General features: G+C 38.8%; 2 pseudogenes across 1 annotated transcript; one reads left to right on the forward strand and one right to left on the reverse strand.

Annotated features, from left to right (window-relative positions):
• The first annotated feature begins 1,630 nt into the window (after positions 1 to 1,630).
• LOC111345977 (uncharacterized) lies at positions 1,631 to 18,597 on the forward strand (annotated as a pseudogene). Its single transcript, XR_015996573.1, has 17 exons — positions 1,631 to 1,986; positions 4,203 to 4,348; positions 5,048 to 5,299; positions 5,677 to 5,841; positions 5,987 to 6,100; positions 6,241 to 6,372; positions 6,446 to 6,542; positions 6,645 to 6,863; positions 7,029 to 7,405; positions 10,752 to 10,919; positions 11,194 to 11,304; positions 11,432 to 11,551; positions 11,761 to 11,851; positions 12,576 to 12,943; positions 14,062 to 14,196; positions 14,745 to 14,978; positions 17,162 to 18,597. The product of XR_015996573.1 is annotated as an uncharacterized LOC111345977 (transcript).
• LOC148740524 (uncharacterized) lies at positions 7,755 to 9,464 on the reverse strand (annotated as a pseudogene).
• Positions 18,598 to 19,937: the final 1,340 nt, after the last annotated feature.

A 19,937-nucleotide genomic window follows, 5' to 3' on the forward strand; every position in this document is an offset into this window, starting at 1 on the left:
TAGTGACCAGTTTAATTACTTTAATCCAACATCAGCCTTTCTTTATTTCAAGTAAACGTGTAAGTTACCTGCCCGCTACTTTTAAATGCGTTATTACCAAGTAAAAAAAAAAACAAACAAACAAACAAACAAGCAAAAAGAAAAGCAAAAGCTACAGTTATTGAAAAAAATTCCTCTTTTACCTCCACTAGTTTCCATTGAGACAAATGATACCTTTGTACGGAAAGAAAACAAATTCAGACAAAACTTGAAGAAGAAGGTAAATTGATCGTTATGTACATGTATGTTATAACCCTCAATGAGATCTGCAGTCAAATTCAGGCACGCTCCCTCACCGAGATTCCGCATTTTTAAAATATGAAAAAATTTCCTTTCCTCCCTGTGGAAGGAATACTCGGAAAATTTAACTAACTTAGTTTTAGTCCTAATGTCTAATTTTCAACGTCATTGAACTGCTGAAAAAGCAACTTCAAGTGAAAACGTACAACTAATACCATTTCTTGGTCGAAATCCTTTAATGCTGAGGCAGGCAAGACTGTTTTGTTCCTGTGATAAAAACTTTGACAAATTTTTCCACCTAGAGAATCATGCAGTTATGTGTAAACTACTTTTATTTTTCCCCCTTTGGGTCAAAGTCAGACACAATGAGAAGCCAGCAATTGAGCCACAACGAGCCAGAAGAAAAACAAAGATGACCAAGATTAAAGAACCATTCATGGCTTATGGATTTTAGAAAACTTAAACCGTTGATGATTTTTGAATTAGAAATTTACAATGCAAGTTAATCCTCTCCGCTTTTTATTATCCACCTGGTTGGACACGCACATCATAAAATTGCAATTTTTATATGATCACTGCAAACGAGTGGTCAGTCTGATTGGTTTAATCCAACTTTAGCCTTTCCTTATTTCAAGTAGAGGTGTAAGTTTAAATTTTCGACCGAAACAGGCCTGCACCTGCAAAGTAAAAAAAAAAAAAAATTGAAAGCTAGAGTTATTTAAGTAATCCGTCTATTATCCTTTCTGTCCCATTTCCTAATGCTGCACATGATACTTTCGCACGAATGAAAAAAAAAAAAAACTCAGAGACAATAGTTTTACTGTTAAGTGCACTATGCTTCAACTGTTCATAGAGGTACGCCGAGGTCAAGTTCAGACACACCGCCTCCTCGAGATTCTGCATCTTGCAGCAAACACATTTATTAAATGGCTCAAGACTTGCATCATTGTCAAATGATTTTTTGCACATCTATATCTGGTTTAAGGGATCTCTGTGAGAGAAAACAGGTTTTCTTCTTGATTTATAATTAAAGTTTCCTTATATAAAATTGTAGCTTCTTATCATATCGTGATGAAATCCTTGGTCATGCAGACATTCCCTGAAAGGCCTTGTCAATCCGTTTGAAGACTAATTCCTTCTATCTTAATCGATGAAGTCGGGAATGATACAAAGTTCCTCAAAATATTGGAACCTCTTTGGGGATGACCTTACATAAATTCTCGAAAATGTGAAAAAAACTGACTTCTTTCCTCACGGAAACAAAAAGAAGAGGAAATGTCGCTCCCTGGTCTGAAGTAGTCTGTGAATAGGCAGAAAAAATAGCTCTGTAATCTACGGATGAATTTACTGCGTGAATCATGCAGCAATGTGTATCATTCCGTTAGGTGTTGTCACTGGCCTCTTGGTCAAAATCAAACATTCAGAGGTGAAAATATTGCGACAGGTGAAATGATATCGGCTGTGATATAATATTCATCGTAAGCGTATTTTCCCTATGATACGTTGCTTAAGTAGTAGAATATTTGAGCCAACAACAACATTGATCTAAGCACTTATGCAAGAGACTTTTTATATTGAATTATAAAACACACTTGACAGATACAGATCACAGTCATTTGGTAGAGGTTTAGTCTGTGAGGATGAGTCGTCCAACTCTGCTGGTGCTGACCGTTTTCATCCATGGAAATCTATTATTGGCCGTGAAAGGTAAAACTGCATTACCACTGAAAATACTATCGGTTACGAAAGCAAAATTGGATCGGGAACCCTGGAAGCAATTTAGAAAATTATGGCAAAGAACTTTATATTTTATTGTCTGACGAACTAAGCCGGGCTTCAAATTGATTAAGTCTTTCTTCTTCAGTCTTCGTTTGGGTTTTCAGGTAGACCTCACTGCTGATCTCAATATAATGTCAAGTTTCTTGAAATACCTTTTGTGCTACTTCACCCACAAATTTTGGAAAAACTGCAGTAGAGAAAAAAATAATTTCGCTCATGTATCAACTTAAGTCTTGCGTCGTCAAACTTTGCTGGTTAGAACAAAAGTTGGCAAACGTGAAGTCATTTCTTCTGATGATAAATTCATGTTTTGAAGTTAGGTAGTAATGTGGGAGAGGAAAAGTGTATTTCCTACACAGTCTGTTATGATCATTATTCTATTCGTCAGACCTTCTCTAGGTTTAATTTTCTTTGTACTGAGGCCGGAATGCCTTAATTGTTGATTCGGATAGGATCGCTATCAGAGACTTAAGGAAAGCCCATGTTTATAACTTCGTCATAAACGTTGCTTTGGAATGTTTTTGCTAATAGCGCTCGAAATGTCTCATCATCCATTTTGAAATGTCTTTCCTTGTGTAATAAATGTTTCGACTTAATTAAAAGCCCTTGAGAGTTACAATAAAGAATTAAAAAGCTAGATAACCACCACTTACCTTCTTTTAAAGTAGCATTGGTCATGTTATACCACTTCCTCGTCTAAAAACTGTTTTCATAGAAATGTAGGTCTCGACATAAAAAATACTTTGATTACTTCCTTTTGTAAATCATGCAGTTATGTACCGTCCAGCGATGTTAATAGATGTTTCTTGCCCTCTGCCTCAGGCTTAAACAAAAATAAATTAAAGCCACGTGGCAAGTATTAGCTCGCAGCAAGATCATAAGTAGGCCCCATAAGTGCACATCAGTCATAAGCAAGTTGAACGTTCTGACCTGTCAAGTCGTAAGGAATATCATGTCTGACCCTTTAGTTTCTGCTCAGAGTGGTCATTGCATTGACATTTCCTTGAATCTTAATTTATTTTATCTTACGTAACACCAAAATACACGCTTCATTCGGTAAATGAAAGCTGCTCAGTCGTATCTTCCTTAAGAAAATGTTACTTTCCCCCCCAGGCTTGGCATGGATACCTACGCTATAAAAGTTCTATTATTTGCTAATGTCACAGTTTTTTTTCTGGATGGTCACGGAGACTTTAAAACTGAAATACCTTACATACCTTACCCTGATAAGTATTCATGAAAAAAAAAAAGCAACCTCCCCCAGTGTCTATGGAAGAAAATATGGTGTATATTTTAAATTAAACAGATAAACTCCACAGCAGTGCTGCACGAAGAATATCAACTTGTAAGCTCACCTGATAAGGTCAAAATGTTACGCTGAAACAATTAACAAATCTGACTGCGAAGTCTGGTTGTCATTCACAAAAGGAATTCACCGGCGTTATCTGCTGGATAAACCATTTATCTTCACATTGAGGGACCTAGTCACGCGAGTGCGATACAAGAAGACTAAAATGAAATAGTTTTCGAGATGCCGGAAAACCAAAAGCGAATTGATAACGTTGGTCAGGCAGAACTAAGGTTGACATCATCATTAGCCAGTGATACATGTAAATGCTGATAGTTTCGAAAGAAACTGTTTGGGGCTGCGTCGGTGGGAGTAACGAAATAATTTGGATATATCAACAAAGTTGAAATGGTAAATTAGCCACCGTAATGATTACAAAAGCTAACGTTTCGAGCGTTAGCCCTTCGTCGGAGCGAAGTGATACATGTAACCGCTCAAATTAAAAACAGTGACTGCTTTTTAAGCTGTATGGAAAAATGAGAGCGACCAAAACGAGATTGATTTCAGTTTTGCATCTGCTGATCTCTCAAGGTGACGCAAGGGTGAAGGTAAGTAAAAGCAGAACTGTCCTCAATTAACTACCTCATTTAATTGAAAATTGCTCTACGTTTAAACAGTCCTGTGCTGGAGGCGCACATATACATGTTAGTCACATCAGTTCCTTTGTTCCACGTTATTTGCTCCATTTGAACTTCTGGCTCAAATTGAAATTCCTAAAACGAGGAAAACACCTCCCCTTTATCTCTGCCGTGCGCTAACTGATTCTTTTGATAAATATTCATCTCCTTACCTGTAGGTAACACTCTCCAAACTGGCAGGCTGAACATTTCTCAGACTCTGCAGGGTTGGAGCTGTAGCAGTGCGTGTTCACCTTCTCAACACTGTCGACTGCCTCGTTGCACAACAATTGTATTCCCCAAAACATTCAGTGGATCGGGAACGGTAAGTAGTGGTTCATGATCCGAAGCATTTCGAGGCACCATCCAACAGCGACCGGAGGTAATAGAAGGTCTTCAGTAGTGCAAAACTCAGGGAACATTTTTTTCTTGCCATTTGATCGATTCCATTTTTGATCAATTTCTAGATCGAGTCGATTTTATTGATCCCGCGTCTTTGTCAATTGAATCTATTCCACACCACTTCTCCTCCTGATGAAATACGCTTCTTGTTTTATCTATGTTCTTCAGCTCCCCTTCTTGCTCGGCTGCCACAGCGCCAACTGTGATCACATCTCCTTGGATATCCTAAAGAGTATCCCAATAGATCTAGTCTTGACTTAAGATATTCCGTTGTAATCAACGCTCTTTATTTGTCACTGTTAATTGAGACCCTAGAGATTAGGAACTGGGAACGAAAGACAAAGGAGACACCTTTGAAGCCTTGGAAACTGAAAAGGGGAAACATCTCTGACAAGTTCCAGGGATTAGCACTTAAGAAATAAAATTCAACTTGCCTTCTAAGCATCAAACAAGGCAGCTGTGTGAAGAGATAAAAAACAATTCAGGGGAAGGAAAGAGTAATGGAACAGCAAGATCCGTCGGTTATTTTATAATGTTAAGTTATTTCGCTTAAAATGCGTGTACATATTAATCTCATTATTTTTCTGATAATCACTTGTGCGTCCTGGATTCGAAATTACAGGTTAATGTTCAGGTGACGGTCAGCCATGGTGAGACGTTTTCACGCGTCCATTCACCGTCAGCTATGTGGGTTCAGTCCATTACTACGCGTGACGTTGAAGTGTGTGCGCGTGAGTCAGGCATTGGATCCAATGGTACAGGAGTCGTTAACTGGTTGGCTTTCCAAGATCATCCAAAAATGACGCGTGGTAGTGTTTCTTTTAATGGAATATGGACAACAGAAACTAAGTGCGACAAAGTTACCTTCTCGGAGGTTAGAAGAAATAACGAAATAACAAAACAAAACTTTCAGGTCAAGGCCCTCTTAGCATGTTCAACCCCAGTAAGCAAGACTAGAAACCAACTTGCAAAGCGAAGCCCGCCTACCTCATTTGGTACAGATTCCCATGTTCATTCAGACAGGCCACTCAGTATTCAGACATCTCGGTGGTGGGTTAAAAAGTCTAAACCCTGCAAGGTAAAGAAGAGAGGAATTAGGAAAGATTTCCAGCTTTTCGCTCTCAACCAATGAAAGACAAGATATCCTATATACACCTTTACCTTGGGTGGTCGAGCTGCATGGTTTTTATTAGAACTGAGGTGAATTTACTCCATAGACATAAATTCATATATTATCCAAAAACATTGCAGAGTTTTCCTGGAGGACCATCTGTGTTTGTGTCAGCTAGGTACACACGTGACACAAAGCCAAATGACGCTATGTATGTTTGGCTGGAAAATGTAAACTCCAGAACTTTTGAGGTGTGCATCCGGGAGTTCCTGCCCTTCGATGGGAAACATCAAGACACCACTGTGGTAAGAGATATCTATCCTGTGGTTTTTATGGGTGAGCGGGTAAGGCAACTTAGCTGGGTTCTTTTTTTTCTATTACTTTTTTTTTAGTCTGAGAACCTTATACTTTGTCTGACGGCAACGCATGCTTCGCATTCATTTATTGCAGGACTGGTTTGCATTTGTTGGCAATGGCTCTGAATTTAATTTTACGCTGTCAGGAGAAGCAGATTTTCCGAACGGTAACCCGCCAACGGCTGAAGACAATTATGGTTTTTGTCAAGTGAGTGTAATCTAGTCTCGTTTACTGTGAAGTTTGAGGAGCTATTTCAAGGTAAAAAAAGGTTCCTTTTCAAAACAGAGCTACGTGGTACCATACAGATTTTCTCTCATTTAAATTTGTTCTCTCTTTAATTTTTCCAGGAGGTGCTGTTCAACACAACCTTTTATGCTTCACCTGTTGTCCTTGTGTCTGTGCATCATTTGTACAACCCTCAAGTCAGCATGAAAAGCCTTGTCTCACCCAAAAATAACATCATATCGGCCTGGGTTGAGGTAAATGATCGCTCTGATTTTATGATTGTTATTCTGCTGTTGTTTCAACTTGTGCTCTCTGGTCTCTGTGTAGGAAGTTAGCCTCACATCCATGAGGATTTGTGTCAAAGACTTGAGTGGAACAGGAAGCAAACACGACCCTCTATCTATTAGCTACGTCGTTATTGGAGGTTTGGGTTCAACTTGAATATATGAGTACAATCATTTGATGTCGTTGCTTTGGTATCTTTCTTTAATTTTGAGGTAACTAACATTTTGCTTCACATTCACAGATCTCAATCCCTGTCTAAATGTGTTCTGCCCATCATTTGGAGTCTGCAAAACCTTCAGTGCCCATGAAGCTCGGTGTGTGTGTGACGACAACTGCCCTTCGTATTAAGACCCTGTCTGCACGGAAAATGGAACGACATATGGCAATGAATGCCTGTACAAATTGAGCTTCTGCAAGGGACTTGACAATAATACCTTATATCATCGTGGTAGCTGTGAGGGTAAGGCCTTATTATCAAGAGAAGGAACTTTGTCTTCCATTTACAAGACACACACAAAAATTAGGATTTTCAAATACATTGAAACCTCCGGAAACTTGCATGAGGCATAACAGGAAAAAATTGGTCACAGCTGGTTTAGAACTTTCGCTTTTCCAATCTTTACATGCTTTCCAATCATTCACGGTCGGGTAAAGCTTTTTCGAGTTCCCAAATGGTCAGACTCAAGCTGCAAAATAGTGGTATTCCCACCATACCGCTTCTATCCGAACAAAGAAGTTCAAGTACAGATCACCCTTAATCACATGAACCTGAATGACTCCCACACGGTGCATCATGCTATCACATTTTGGACAGAAAAAGTCAACAATAAAAATTTTACAGTCTGTGCAATGCAGTCTGGGAGGAATGGAAACAACTTCAACCCTTTCGCCACCATTGATTGGATGGCGTACCAAGGAGCACCCCCCGAGGGAATGACGGGAAGAATCAAAATGACAAAATGGTGGTCAGGAACGAATTGTGCAGATGTGACGTTTCGAAAGGTAATTTATTATTTAAATAGTTGTTTGCATACAGATAATTCTTTGGTACATCCGGGTTCATTCTCCTTTCATTGGCTTAAATGAGGATAAAAACAACAAATGATACTGATAAAAATAATTTTTTTAATTGATAATAATAATAATAATAATAGTAACAATAATAATAATAATAATAATAACGGAAATCAGGGCCAACAGGATAAACGGTCGGATAGTTGACAAGGCGCGCAAGACGGTAACACTACTGGAGGTGAGCTGCCCATGGGTAGACAATCGGGACCACAAAGACAAGAAGAAGATCATGAAGTTCGCCCCGCTTCGTCTAGAACTCAAGAGACAGTACCCGAGTTTTAATATCATTCAGTAGAACATAATCATTGATGTCCTGGGAGGGTACTTGAAAGACCTCAAGAAGAGCGTCAGGGAGCTTGTTGGATCAGAAAGGAGTACAGCAGTGTTAGGTAGAATGCAGAAGTCTGTAGTCAGCAGTTCACTCAAGATTGCAAGATCTTTGAAAGTCATGAGTTGAAGACTTCATCTTAGCCATGTGTTATTTTGTTGAGTTTTTAAGACATTAGGGACTAGCCACTAGGAATTTTTTTTTTTTAGAAGTTTCTTTTTTTTATCATTTTTTATTAGTTTTTTTTTTTTTTTTTGGGGGGGGGGTACATATGTAAATTCTAAACATGTTAGCTGGCCACGTCCTAGACGCCCAGCTTTCGTGTATATAGGTCCTGGCATCCAGACATTTTAACTGCCACATAATAATAATAACTCTATTATAGCAATAAAATTAATACCTATTTGCATAACAATCAAATATATAAGAAGAAAACAAGATAATAGCTTAGTTTCAAAAAAATCTGACCAAAAAACTAGGCTGGAAACTTCTTTTACGAGACTCGCGAGTTTCTAGGAGAGTTAACTTAAAAGCAAAGTAATGATGATCTCAGCAGCGCAAAGGACACTCTTGCCCTGATCCATGACATGGTAGTCGCATAGCTTTCGCCCTTCATTGTAGCAACTAGCTTAGCAAGTCTACTATGGTATCGTTCACATTCCACCGCCATTCCACCTGTCATGCTAAAAACTAATGGCGTGAATGTAGCTTGCTCTACTTCTAACACACGGCTTGCGTACTGACGCTTCTTCTCTCTTTCATGCTCCCTGAATATCTGGTCTGGATCCATATCTCTAGAGGTGTCTGCATTTACATGGCACACTCTCACATCAAGAAAAGCCGCTTTCTGCCTCTCCCAGAATTCCATAGCAACTATATCTTGTCGTGCATTAGGGCAGTGTTGGCTTCCAATTCAACTGTTCTCTTGTGATGTCTTGCAAAACTGGTTTTATTTCAATACCATTGCACACCATGCGAAGCAGTTCCGCCTCCAAATCCCTCATTTCATTATGGCGTTGTATGATAAATCCGCCTCGTTTGCATATCATAGCATGATCCACAGTGAAGATGTCCCCGCAAATACAGAGAGAGGGCGTGTCAAGAACTTTTCAGTCGTTGCCTGAGTTTCAGAGCGTCTCGAAACTCACTTTTGTTTTAATTGGCAAAACAGTAAGCGAACTAGAAGAAACCTTCTGAGTGGCAAGTTCAACAGCTCTCAAAGCTTTTTAAGAAATCGAGCTCTTCAACTCATCAAGTTTTTGCTTCAGATACTTACTTTTCATTCGGCGCATCTCCTGTTACACTGGGCGTATTTCATTCTCGTCGGTTGGCTCAGGTGCCTGTGATTCTATTTGGTGGGCTAGCGGACTAGTAATATTAGGCAATGCTACATACTCTACGGCTGCTACTTGACTCGGATTTATTAGGCCCATGCCTCCCATTTTCGCTGGCAGCGCCAGCAGCTCGCGTTCAGCTTGTGTACATTTGTGATCTATAATAATTTCGGCATCAGCAATTGCACGCTCCAGAGGTCCGAGTAGATCCTCTATGTCAGTCAGAGTTCTCATAAAGTACGTCCAGCGGAGCTTTAATCCAAAAGCAAACGCTGGGTAGCAAGCCAGCTGGGGCTGCGACAGAGCAAACTCAGCCAATTTTGTCACTTGCTCTACCCATTCCTCGACTTTATCGTTGACGCAATGCTCAAGATAAGACCTGGAGCCCATAACAATGATTATAATGATAATAATGATGATAATAATAATAATAACAATAATAGGATACTCTATATACAAGGCTAAAAGATTAGGAAAAAAATTATTAAAATGTTTAAACCAAACGTTGATGGCTGTTTTCCATCATCAGGGTTGAAAATAATGACCGTCTGTGCATACATATATATCTTATGTGATTCCCGATGGGAAAAGTTTGAAGACATTAGAAATAACTTGTTTGTTCAAACTGGGGCGGAATTGTTGAACATCTTTTATCAATGCAGGTTATCCCAGGCGTTTTGTTTCGCATACAATCAACGAATTTCTAAACGACTCAATGCAAGATGACAACATCATTCCGAATTTTCTCTTCGAAGACCGAAAGAAAGTTTTTATCGAGCTTTCTTTTTGCAGTAAAAACGAGAGATTCGGTAAGACGTTTGTTACAAAACTCAACGAGTTCATTAATTTTAATTTCATCTTTGTAATCCTGTGGCAAAGAAGGCCAATTGAAAGCCTTAAAAATACTCACAGATTTAAGGTTGTTTTACAAAGGAGATTGTCCTTGTGGCGTTAATTATATTGGCGAAACTGTGAGAAATTTAACAGTACGTATTTTGGAGCATTCAAATCCTGCTCACACCTCTGAACCTACAAAAAACTTGCGAGAAAATCCATCATATTCTTTCACTTGGCGTGTTCTCTCCTCAGCAGAAACATTCCACAAGCGTAGGATCGTCGAGGGGCTAATGATCCAACAATTCCACCCTAGTTTGAACAAACAAGTTATTTCTTATGTCTCCAAACTTTTCCAATCGAGAATCACATAAGATATATATCTATGTACAGACGGTCATTATTTTGAACCCCAATGATGGCAAACAGCCGGAATCGTTTGGTTTAAACATTTTAATAATTTTTTTTCCTAAACTTTTAGCCTTGTATATAGAATATCCTTAATTAAGCAAACATCGTGGACAATAACAATAAGCATTATTTTTATTATAATAACTATAACAATAATGATGATTATAGTAAAAAGACGTTCGGTAAAAAAAAGTCAATGCAGACAGCAATTCACTATAATTTGATATCATTTTAATATTTGACCCCACTGCAAATTACTAATGATTCAGATGACTTTGTAATGATCAATGCAGACCAAACTCAATTTAAAAAAACTGCCAAAATGTAGTCAGATTTGTGATGAAAATGTTTATTTTCATGTGTTTAGGACAAGTTTAAGGATTCACCAGTTGTTCTTGTGACATCTGATCACCAAAGAAGTGGAAAGGAACACGACGCTGCGTTGATCTGGACAGAAGATGTAACCAAGGACTCGTTCAAGGCTTGTTTGCGGAAACTACAAAACTTTGACGGCAAGCATCAGGACATTTATGTGGTGTGTGAAGTGCTTTATCTCTGTTGAAAAATAGATGAAGCTCTGAGATTAGGGTTATTTTCTCAAGGCTCACCAAGGTATCGGCTTTCCTCAGTAACACGCTTGGATCTTTGCATTTGTACTCAAATTAGATTAGAATTCTCTTAGTTTCATTCCATTACAATTTTATTTATTCAATTTTGAGATCTTTTACTGTGTCAAATCATTTTAACTCATTGAATTTGCGTTATGGTACTCACTAGAAGTAGATGTTTTTTGCACTGGTTCTTTACAGACCTGGTTTGCATTTGCTAAGTTGCACAAGCCACTCTTCACTGAGCATGGCTCTGTAAACTTTCCAAATACGAATCCACCAACAGATGAAGACAACAACGCTTACTGCGAGGTAAGTGTACAGCGTAAGTCTGAGTCGAGCCCTGCGATTATAGAAAATTAGAGTAATTAACGATGATGCTCAGGAAAACAGTTATTCAAGAATTTCCTACAGTATCTGTTTTTCATCCAACTAACAGTTTGTACACTTTACACGAAGTTACAATGCGACGCCATCTGTCCAAATATCAGCCAATCACAGCACAACAGTGAGTGGAAACTTGGCACCAGCTCATAATGGCATTTCTACTTGGATTGAGGTAAAAAGCATTTACGGTAGACTTTAAAAGAATCGGCTTGAAAACAGATGCTTGATTTTCAAAAATCATCCAAAAAAGCTATCAGCTTTTACCCTTTTTATTTTTTCCCGCTTTTAATTTCCTTGGGAAAAATGTTGTAGAGGACGATAACTCCACAGAGAGGGAAATGTAGAATTCTTTTAAATAATAAACTTCGAACTTTTTTGCAGAATATGAATGTGTCTGGATTCAGAATCTGTGTTAAGGAACTGTACGAGACCAGATATGATCCTGTCTCAGTGAGTTATGCGGTGCTTACAGGTCGGTATGCAACTAAACTTTGCGGGTTAGATTTCATCAATATTTAGACGGAGGAGACGCAGATCATTTAGTAAGCTTTGTCACATATGAATACATATATCGTATTAGACGTTTTGCTGTGGAGTATCGTTGAGTATTTTTTACGAGTTGTACCGTATTTTGACGAGCCCTACCGCCTCGTCAAAATACAAATAACTAGTAAAAATTCTCAGCGATAGGACACGACAAAACTTCTAAGAAGTTCTTTATCGTACAACACGCCAAATTGGGTTCTGTCCTCGTGTATCGGTTCACAAGAGCCAATACAAGAGACCAAACAATACACAATAGCTAACCGATAACTCCTAAACAAAGAAAGAACAATGGTATGTTATTTCAGTGCGGGCGAACTTCGCGGATATTTATTTACGGCGAGTGCGTGACAGAAGTATGTGAAGCGGAACGGAATTGGCGCGTTGTTGTGTTTTTTGGATAAATATTCGCCAGCCATTCCGACTCTTCGTCGCTAGAAAAATGATTTCAATTGTCCGCCATTTTTTTTGTAACTTCAATCCAATTCGTCGCTTGCTCGATGCGAGAAAACCTGTCTAACCGGTTCTCCGGGGTACAAATACCGTGTGATATTTGTACTCGTTTTGGGCGTTATTTTTACTCTGCGGACTGTAGGTGGATAATAAATTTCTGTTACTCTTTCCAAGATTAAATCACGCATATTTATTTCCAGACATCTGCAATCCCGGATGGAGCTACTTCAATGGATTCTGTTACTACACAAGTGATACCTGTGCAAACTGGACCACAGCTGTAACAAAATGTAGACAAGAAAACTCAGTCCTTGTTGATGTCAACAACAATGAAGAAAATGTTTACATTCAACATCGCCATAATGGAGATAAATCCTGGTTGGGTTTGAATGACAGATCAACAGAGGGTGACTTTACTTGGGCGGATCGTGGACATGGAAACTTTACAGCCTGGGCCAAAAATCAGCCAAATAACTTCAAAGAAGAAGATTGTGTGCACGTGTGAAATACAGCTATGAATGGAACGACGTGCAGTGTAGTGGTTGTCATCAATTTACTTGTAAAAAAGGTGAGTCAAACATATTGAATGGAGTTTTTAAGGTGTCATTTTCATGAGCAAACACAGCTGATGTTTTACAATGGCTACTTTGGTGCTACTAATGATCCAGTTATGTCTGCCGTTCATCCTGGTTTTGGACACGTGAAGCAACTTGTAATATTCTTTCACTCCCGCACAAGATGTCAATCCATCACATATATGTCCTTGCACTTTGCCACGTTTCTTTCCAAGACAGTTCACTGATAACAATTCTTAGTTTTTGATGGAGAGGCACTGAGAAAGCTGGGTATCTCGCTTAAGGATACAGTAGACCTTCTTAATGCACTCCAAACAAAGCATTACTATTTCAACTACAGTTTCAAAAAATATATATTTTGAGATATTGAAACGCACTCAAGTTGTTCAGGTCGAAAAATATTTTTCCGGAATTCTTTTAGCCGCCAAAGTGGGAAAAGTCAATTGTATTGTGACAATACATGACTCCCGTGATGTTTTTCGCGGCAGAACATACGGGGTAGTTGTAGTCGCATAAACATCTTCGCATGTCAGTTTCACGTGTATATCGTAGCAGTTAGTGAAATAATTAGTAGAGTTACAAGTAAAAAGGAAAGAAGCCCCTGGGTTAAAGATGGAAAGCACATTTCATAACCCTTCCATTGATATATAATTTATGGTGGTTACGCTTTAAATAGCGCGGTAACAATTTTTTTCGCGAAAAACACCTGCGAAGGTCTACCGTATCCTTAACCATGTCAAAGAACACAATGATTCTATTGTGAGACTCAAATTTGACCCTCTTGTTCCGAGGTCCAGCTGTACAGTCAGATGTTTTTGTGTAATAGTTATCGGGGTGGACTGGTGACTGGTCTGGTGTGAGACTCAGAATGTACCACTGTGCTGTAGTTTTAGGAACCACCAGTCTATCAGGAAAACTGACTACAGAACTTTTTGAGGTCTTTTAAGGGGGAGTGGGAGGCATGGATATCAGCGATACTCCTAATCGGTTCAGGTTATGGAAATACGCTCCGTCAGTAATATGGGTAATTAAGTGCGAGGGGCCTTACTTAACGTTTCTGTTTCTTCGGTGTTAAAAGAGTGTTCACTGCTCTATTTTATTCCATTACTAGACTTAGATGAATGCCAACATGATCTGAATTATTGTCATAAGCTGGCCACTTGTACAAATGAACGTGGCTCGTACAAGTGTAAGTGTAAAGCTGGATATGTTGGAGATGGATTTGACTGTTATCACAGCTATGCAGGTGAGATGTGTTGAAAAACAGCTTGAAATGCATTTTTATAGTCCTTTATACCCAAAAAAATTTAGGAATTGAAGTATGTTAGGTTTACAAGAAACTGTCGGTAAAGCAGGGAAGTGAAAGTTTGGTGTTCGTACCTCGAGATTTTAATTGAACTCTGGCTTTCTTTTCAAACTTTGATAGGAAAAGGACTGATTTCAAAATCTCTTCTGAGCCTTTTATCTGTCTCAAAAAATAATTATGGAAGATTGTTTTTCATTTTGTTTTTGAATACGTGAAAAGTGTATTCTGTACGTGACAACTGAGTTCAAATTCTTCGCATTTCCTATTGTACTGATTAACATAACGCTTCGCAGAAGTGGACAAGTTTCCTGTCCCAGGAGCCTCAGTAGTTTATGCTCTGCGTCACCAACGATTTCTCCAATGTTCAGTTGTTTGCTTTTGTTTTGTCAGTGTTCCATATCTTCTTTACACAATAACATGTAAAAATGTTATGGCAATGAAAAAAATTGGGTGTCAACGGTGAAATAATACTTATTTCCTGTTTTAAGGCCTGGGTTATTCGGCAATATTGGCAAACGATGACAATTACCTTGGATCCCTGAGCAGTTGGTTAAGCCCTGTTGTGCAAAGCCAGTCTTCTTACTGGAAACGCTGCTGGAGAGCATCAGTGGATGGTTGGGCTGCCTCCACCTTCCACTCATTGTGTGACAGCAAAGGGCCAACAGTGACCATAGTCCGTGTGGGAAAATACATATTTGGTGGATACAACATCTTATCATGGAGTAAGTGCATAACCTATGGAATTTGCTAGCCTTTTCTCCTCGCTTAAATTAAAATCTACAAGCGCATCTGGTTTCTAGCTTGAAAAAAAAAAAACAAACAAACAAACAATCACTCAAACAAAACAAAACAAAACAGTACAATGGGGTCCATGGCATATTAGATCAGGAATACTGAACTGTGTCTTATAACAGTGTCTCAGAGGTAATAAACACTAATCATGCCGTTATTTACGAGTATCTTTTAAGTTCACGTTTTCAACGAGCATCTATTTCTGCATAATTGTAAAAAACAAATTACCGCCAGATGAATTATTTGCGAATGTTTTACTGCAATTGGGTCAATGAGTCAAGAAATATGATTTGAAAATAAACGCGCACCGCCGTCGAATAAACGCCGCCCATGACTACAGGCGCTAAATATAAACGCTAAAAATTTAATAAACGGCGTTAATCGGGTAAATGAGATATTTAGAATGATATTAATGATGACTCGTGGCCTAACATGATATCCTTTGCACACGATAATATAGAATAAAATTCTCTAAATTATATTAGCGTCTCTGAAAATTTGAAATACAGATGTGAAGCGATTATTGGTTAAAACGAAGCGTAATCTCGTAAAAGCAAGTCATCGATTCCACAATGCATGATCGCTGACGGAGTTCATAATACAAATCCACGGTCAATCACTTCTACCTTGAATTCTCATTCTCCTTCGGGACGGATTTTAGCTAAAAAAATATCATTTGTATCTCATACTTCATTGTCAATTGATGGTCACTGCGGATTGTTCCAATTACATAAAAATTGCGAAGCGGTTGTCCATAAGCAGGACAGGCTTTTGAGTGTAGCTTAAATTAATTATTTCATCATAAAGTTGATTAATCTGTCTATGAGCACAGGGAAGTTTCCTTAGATATGGAAGTGTTCTAAAGTGACGGCTTTATTCATATCAGGAACAAACCCAACAAATTATCGCACTATTTCAATTTTACGCTCTTTCAGCAAGATCTTAGAGAGTGCAATCCTCTCAGCTGTACGAATACCTTGATTCAAATAATTTACTTTCAAACAAGCAATTTGGTTTCGTTGTAAGCGTTTAACAGCCACTGCATTCTCTGGCTTTGCCTATGAAGTCTTGTTAAACTTGGAAAAAGGGAATATTTGTGTTGCTGTATTTCTGGATCTTACAAAGGCGTTCGATACAGTCGATCATGGGATCTTGATGTCCAAATCGTCTCCCCGGTCTCTGTAGTGGTTTTCTTAGTATCTAAGTAATCGGAATCAGCAAACCTCTTGTGAAAATAAACTATCCGATGCCCTTCCCGTTACTTTCGGGGCTCCACAAGGGAGCATCTTGGCACCGTCATTGTTCCTTGTGTATATTAACGAGCTACCTGCTACTATTAAACACCCCAAGGTATCATTATATGCTGACGAAACCGTTCTTTTACTGCTTCGCAATAAAAACCTCGCGAGCTGGAGAGAACATTGAATGCAGACTTCAACAACGTAGCATTGTGGCTAAAAGCGAACAAACTTACCTTGAACCTTTCTAAGACCAAATCCCGGTTGATTGGAAGCAATGGAATTTTATTTCATATTTCCTCATCGTCTCTATCTACTTTTGATTGTGAGTTTGACAGCGTAAATAGGTCTAAGTATTGAGGAGTTATGTTGTCCTCAGACTTCATGTAGTCAGATCACGTAGAGTATGTAATTTCTAAAGTTAATCAATGGCTCGTTCCTGAACAGACCACTTTATTCGTCAGCTACTTATGCCCTCGTAACTTTAAAGTGGCTCAAACTTGAACAACGTAGGTTTTACCATCGCTACATCAGTAGGGTTATAAGTGTATTAATGGCCTCATGGATCACTCATTGGAGCCACTAGCGAACAGGGACGTTCATAATTATAACACAAGAAATAAGATCATACTTAGACTACCCCTTGAAACCAAAAATTGGGGTAAACAGAGAGTGTGTTATCACTTATCGAAAGATTGGAACAACCTAGATAAAGTCATTAGAAATGCCGCTGCACCTGCACCAATCTAAGTTCGGACTTTTCTGGAAACCACAGTGACGTGATGAAAGTTTCCTAATCAAAGATTATAAGTGTTTGCTCCCTTAAAAGGAAACGACAGTTGAATAACATTTTGAATTATTTACTTATCATTTAGCTTCTAGTTGTGGATACCAGTACACTTCGAGTGCCTTTTTGTTCTCATTGGTTAACAAGCCAAGCTGGGGACCAGTGAAACTGACCCAACAAGGGCAGTATAGTTATCAGAAGAAATATTCCATATACAGTTGTTCTATCGATGGACCCACATTTGGTGGAGGAAATGATATTTACATCTCTGACTACGCCTCATCCAACACAAATTCTCACTCAAACCTTGGATACACCTACAGTCCACCATCTGGCCACAGTTATGGCAGCTCCTTCACCCGATCATTCCTGGCACGAAGTTACACATTTCAACCTGATGAGGTTGAAGTGTTTTACGAAACCACTTGACACAGACCTGTTGAATCAAGTGTCCTAAAAAATTCGAACAGGATTTAGAAAACTAAAAACGTGAATTCATCATTTTGACGGCTTGTTACGTAAAGTAGACTTATTATAAACAGCGTGAAAAGTTACACAAGTAATAAAATGTTTCAAAAAAAGTTCCTATGAAAGGGTTTGTAGTCCACCCCAGGGGAGGACATCCATCACGCAGTAATCTCGTGCATGGGAAATTAACGTCTCCTACCCCTAACCCTGTCCGAGAAGACTAGAATTTCTAACCATTACTCGATGTTACAGAAAGATAGCATATTCTTCTCAATTATTTTAAGACCTTGAGTGTTAGTCCGGCCGGGGCTTGAACCCTCGACCTCCCGCACAACAGTCCATCGCTCTATTCATTGAGCTAACTGTTGTGTTGCACTAGTTCGCAATGACAGGCGTGGCTTTCGAAAAATTTTAAGTTTTCGATTTCCTTTACTTTTTTTCAATAGTTGAAACAAAATACATATTGAGAGTCGGCGATTAATGTTCACTTACGAACGTGTATTAACTAACATTGTCGCAGGCTATACATGCGGTTGTATCCCTGGCTTTTTTGCGGCATCTGATAAGAACCAGCTGGTTTTATGGTCTCTTCAACTCTTCTCCCAGCTTTACAGTCACTGCATTTTGAGAGATGTTTTTGAACACTGTACAGAGGTGTTTAACTTGGAGCCACGAATCCTTCAATACAACAGTTTGGGTGTATAAAGCCAAGGAAAAATAAAAAATACCGCAAAGTCGAACCTTCTTACCTCCACTTCATTTCTTCTTGGTTTGATCCAGTGAATTTAAATGCCAATTTATCGACTTTTTATCTTCGGAGACCAACGAAACCGCTGGAGCGTGTCTCGGTAGGTAGCTATGCCTGCGAAATTGGTATGATTATTATTTTCGGAACTATCTGCAAAACAGTTCTATTCATATCGTTCATTTCTTTGTACGGGGAGAAAGCAGTGGAGGTAAACCACCCAGGGGGCTTTACCTTCTGTAAGATTCTCAAGACCTTCCTTGACCTGTAATGAGTCTGGGATCAAATTCTAAAGCTGTTAGTACCTAATAAAACTGTTGCCTGCTCCTGGCAGGCATGTGAAACGAGGCATTTAAAACACGTCTAACTACGGCCACCATTTTATTCGATAGCATATTTATATCAATATTTATTTGTTTTATAATGGATTTTTAAAATAAATAAACCATTAACTTTTTAGGCTAGTTGTTGAGCTCCAGCTTTTGTCATTGTCCATAACATGTTACGAACGGATCGAAGAAGGTGCCATTTTCAGTGTATTGGTCCACTTAGCTTCGCTAATCTTTAATCGAAGACACTAAGACTGGCCTGGTTTATTATTATACGAGGCTGTGGAGGCTGTGGAGGCTCTTATCGTAGAGGAAAGTCCTTTAAGAAATGAAAAAAACTCGTTTTAATTTCTTCCTCACTGAAGGAATATTTCGTAGATATCACCACTACAGTTTATAATCAAATTACAGTGATTTTTCAAGAAAACATCTTACTTCCTTTTTTCTGCATCCCATCATTCACTTGAACCCTGTTCAACCTAACATCAGTATGCATATTCTCCATACTGTTCTCTATAAAAATATATTTCCTGACAACGGGAATTTGTATAGCGATCAAGAACTTCTTAATTGGGGATCATTTTCCGTCTATTCCTGTGACCTTATCGTTCGTTTCAGGGCCGAGTGATATTGAACACCAACAGATGAAGACAGCAATGCTTACTGTGAGGTTGCTGTTCGGTGATCTTCTGAGAAAATGCATGTTTGATTTAAAATTGCGATGATGGAAAATAAACGAAATTTTTAAAAAATGTTATGGAAAATACAAATTCCAGAATTGCCTTAACTATATCTTTTTCTTCTCCATTTTACTAATAGTTTGTGCATTTTACACGAAGTGGTCCGGTCGGACCGATACTCATGGTCTTAAAATAATTGAGGAGAATTTGCTACCTTCCTATAGTATCAAGAAATGGATAGATATTCTAGTCTTCTCGGATAAGGACGAATAAACCGTAGGCCCCGTCTCCTGCAGGGTTAGGGGTAGGAGACGTTAATTTCCCACGCACGAGATTACTGTGTAGTGGATGTCCTCCTCTGGGGTGGGATGGGTGGGTGTTGCTCGGCATATTAGCATGTATTGCTAGGGGCCTGAATGTAGTGTATAGGATGCCAACGGGCATGTAATATGCGCGATGTAATGTGATGCGTGATGGTGTGAAGTAATACCCTCGAGACCTGCATATATATACAGCGTGTGTTTAATTATTTAGTTAGTTCTCTTAGGTACGTGAATAAAACCGATTTCATTTTAACCGCAGTGTACTACACTAATCAGCCTCAACAACCAGAGTTGAAATAAAGTTACCGACCTAAGTTAC

Source organism: Stylophora pistillata, chromosome 2 (assembly GCF_964205215.1).
Source record: "Stylophora pistillata chromosome 2, jaStyPist1.2, whole genome shotgun sequence".
Lineage (NCBI taxonomy): Eukaryota > Metazoa > Cnidaria > Anthozoa > Scleractinia > Pocilloporidae > Stylophora > Stylophora pistillata.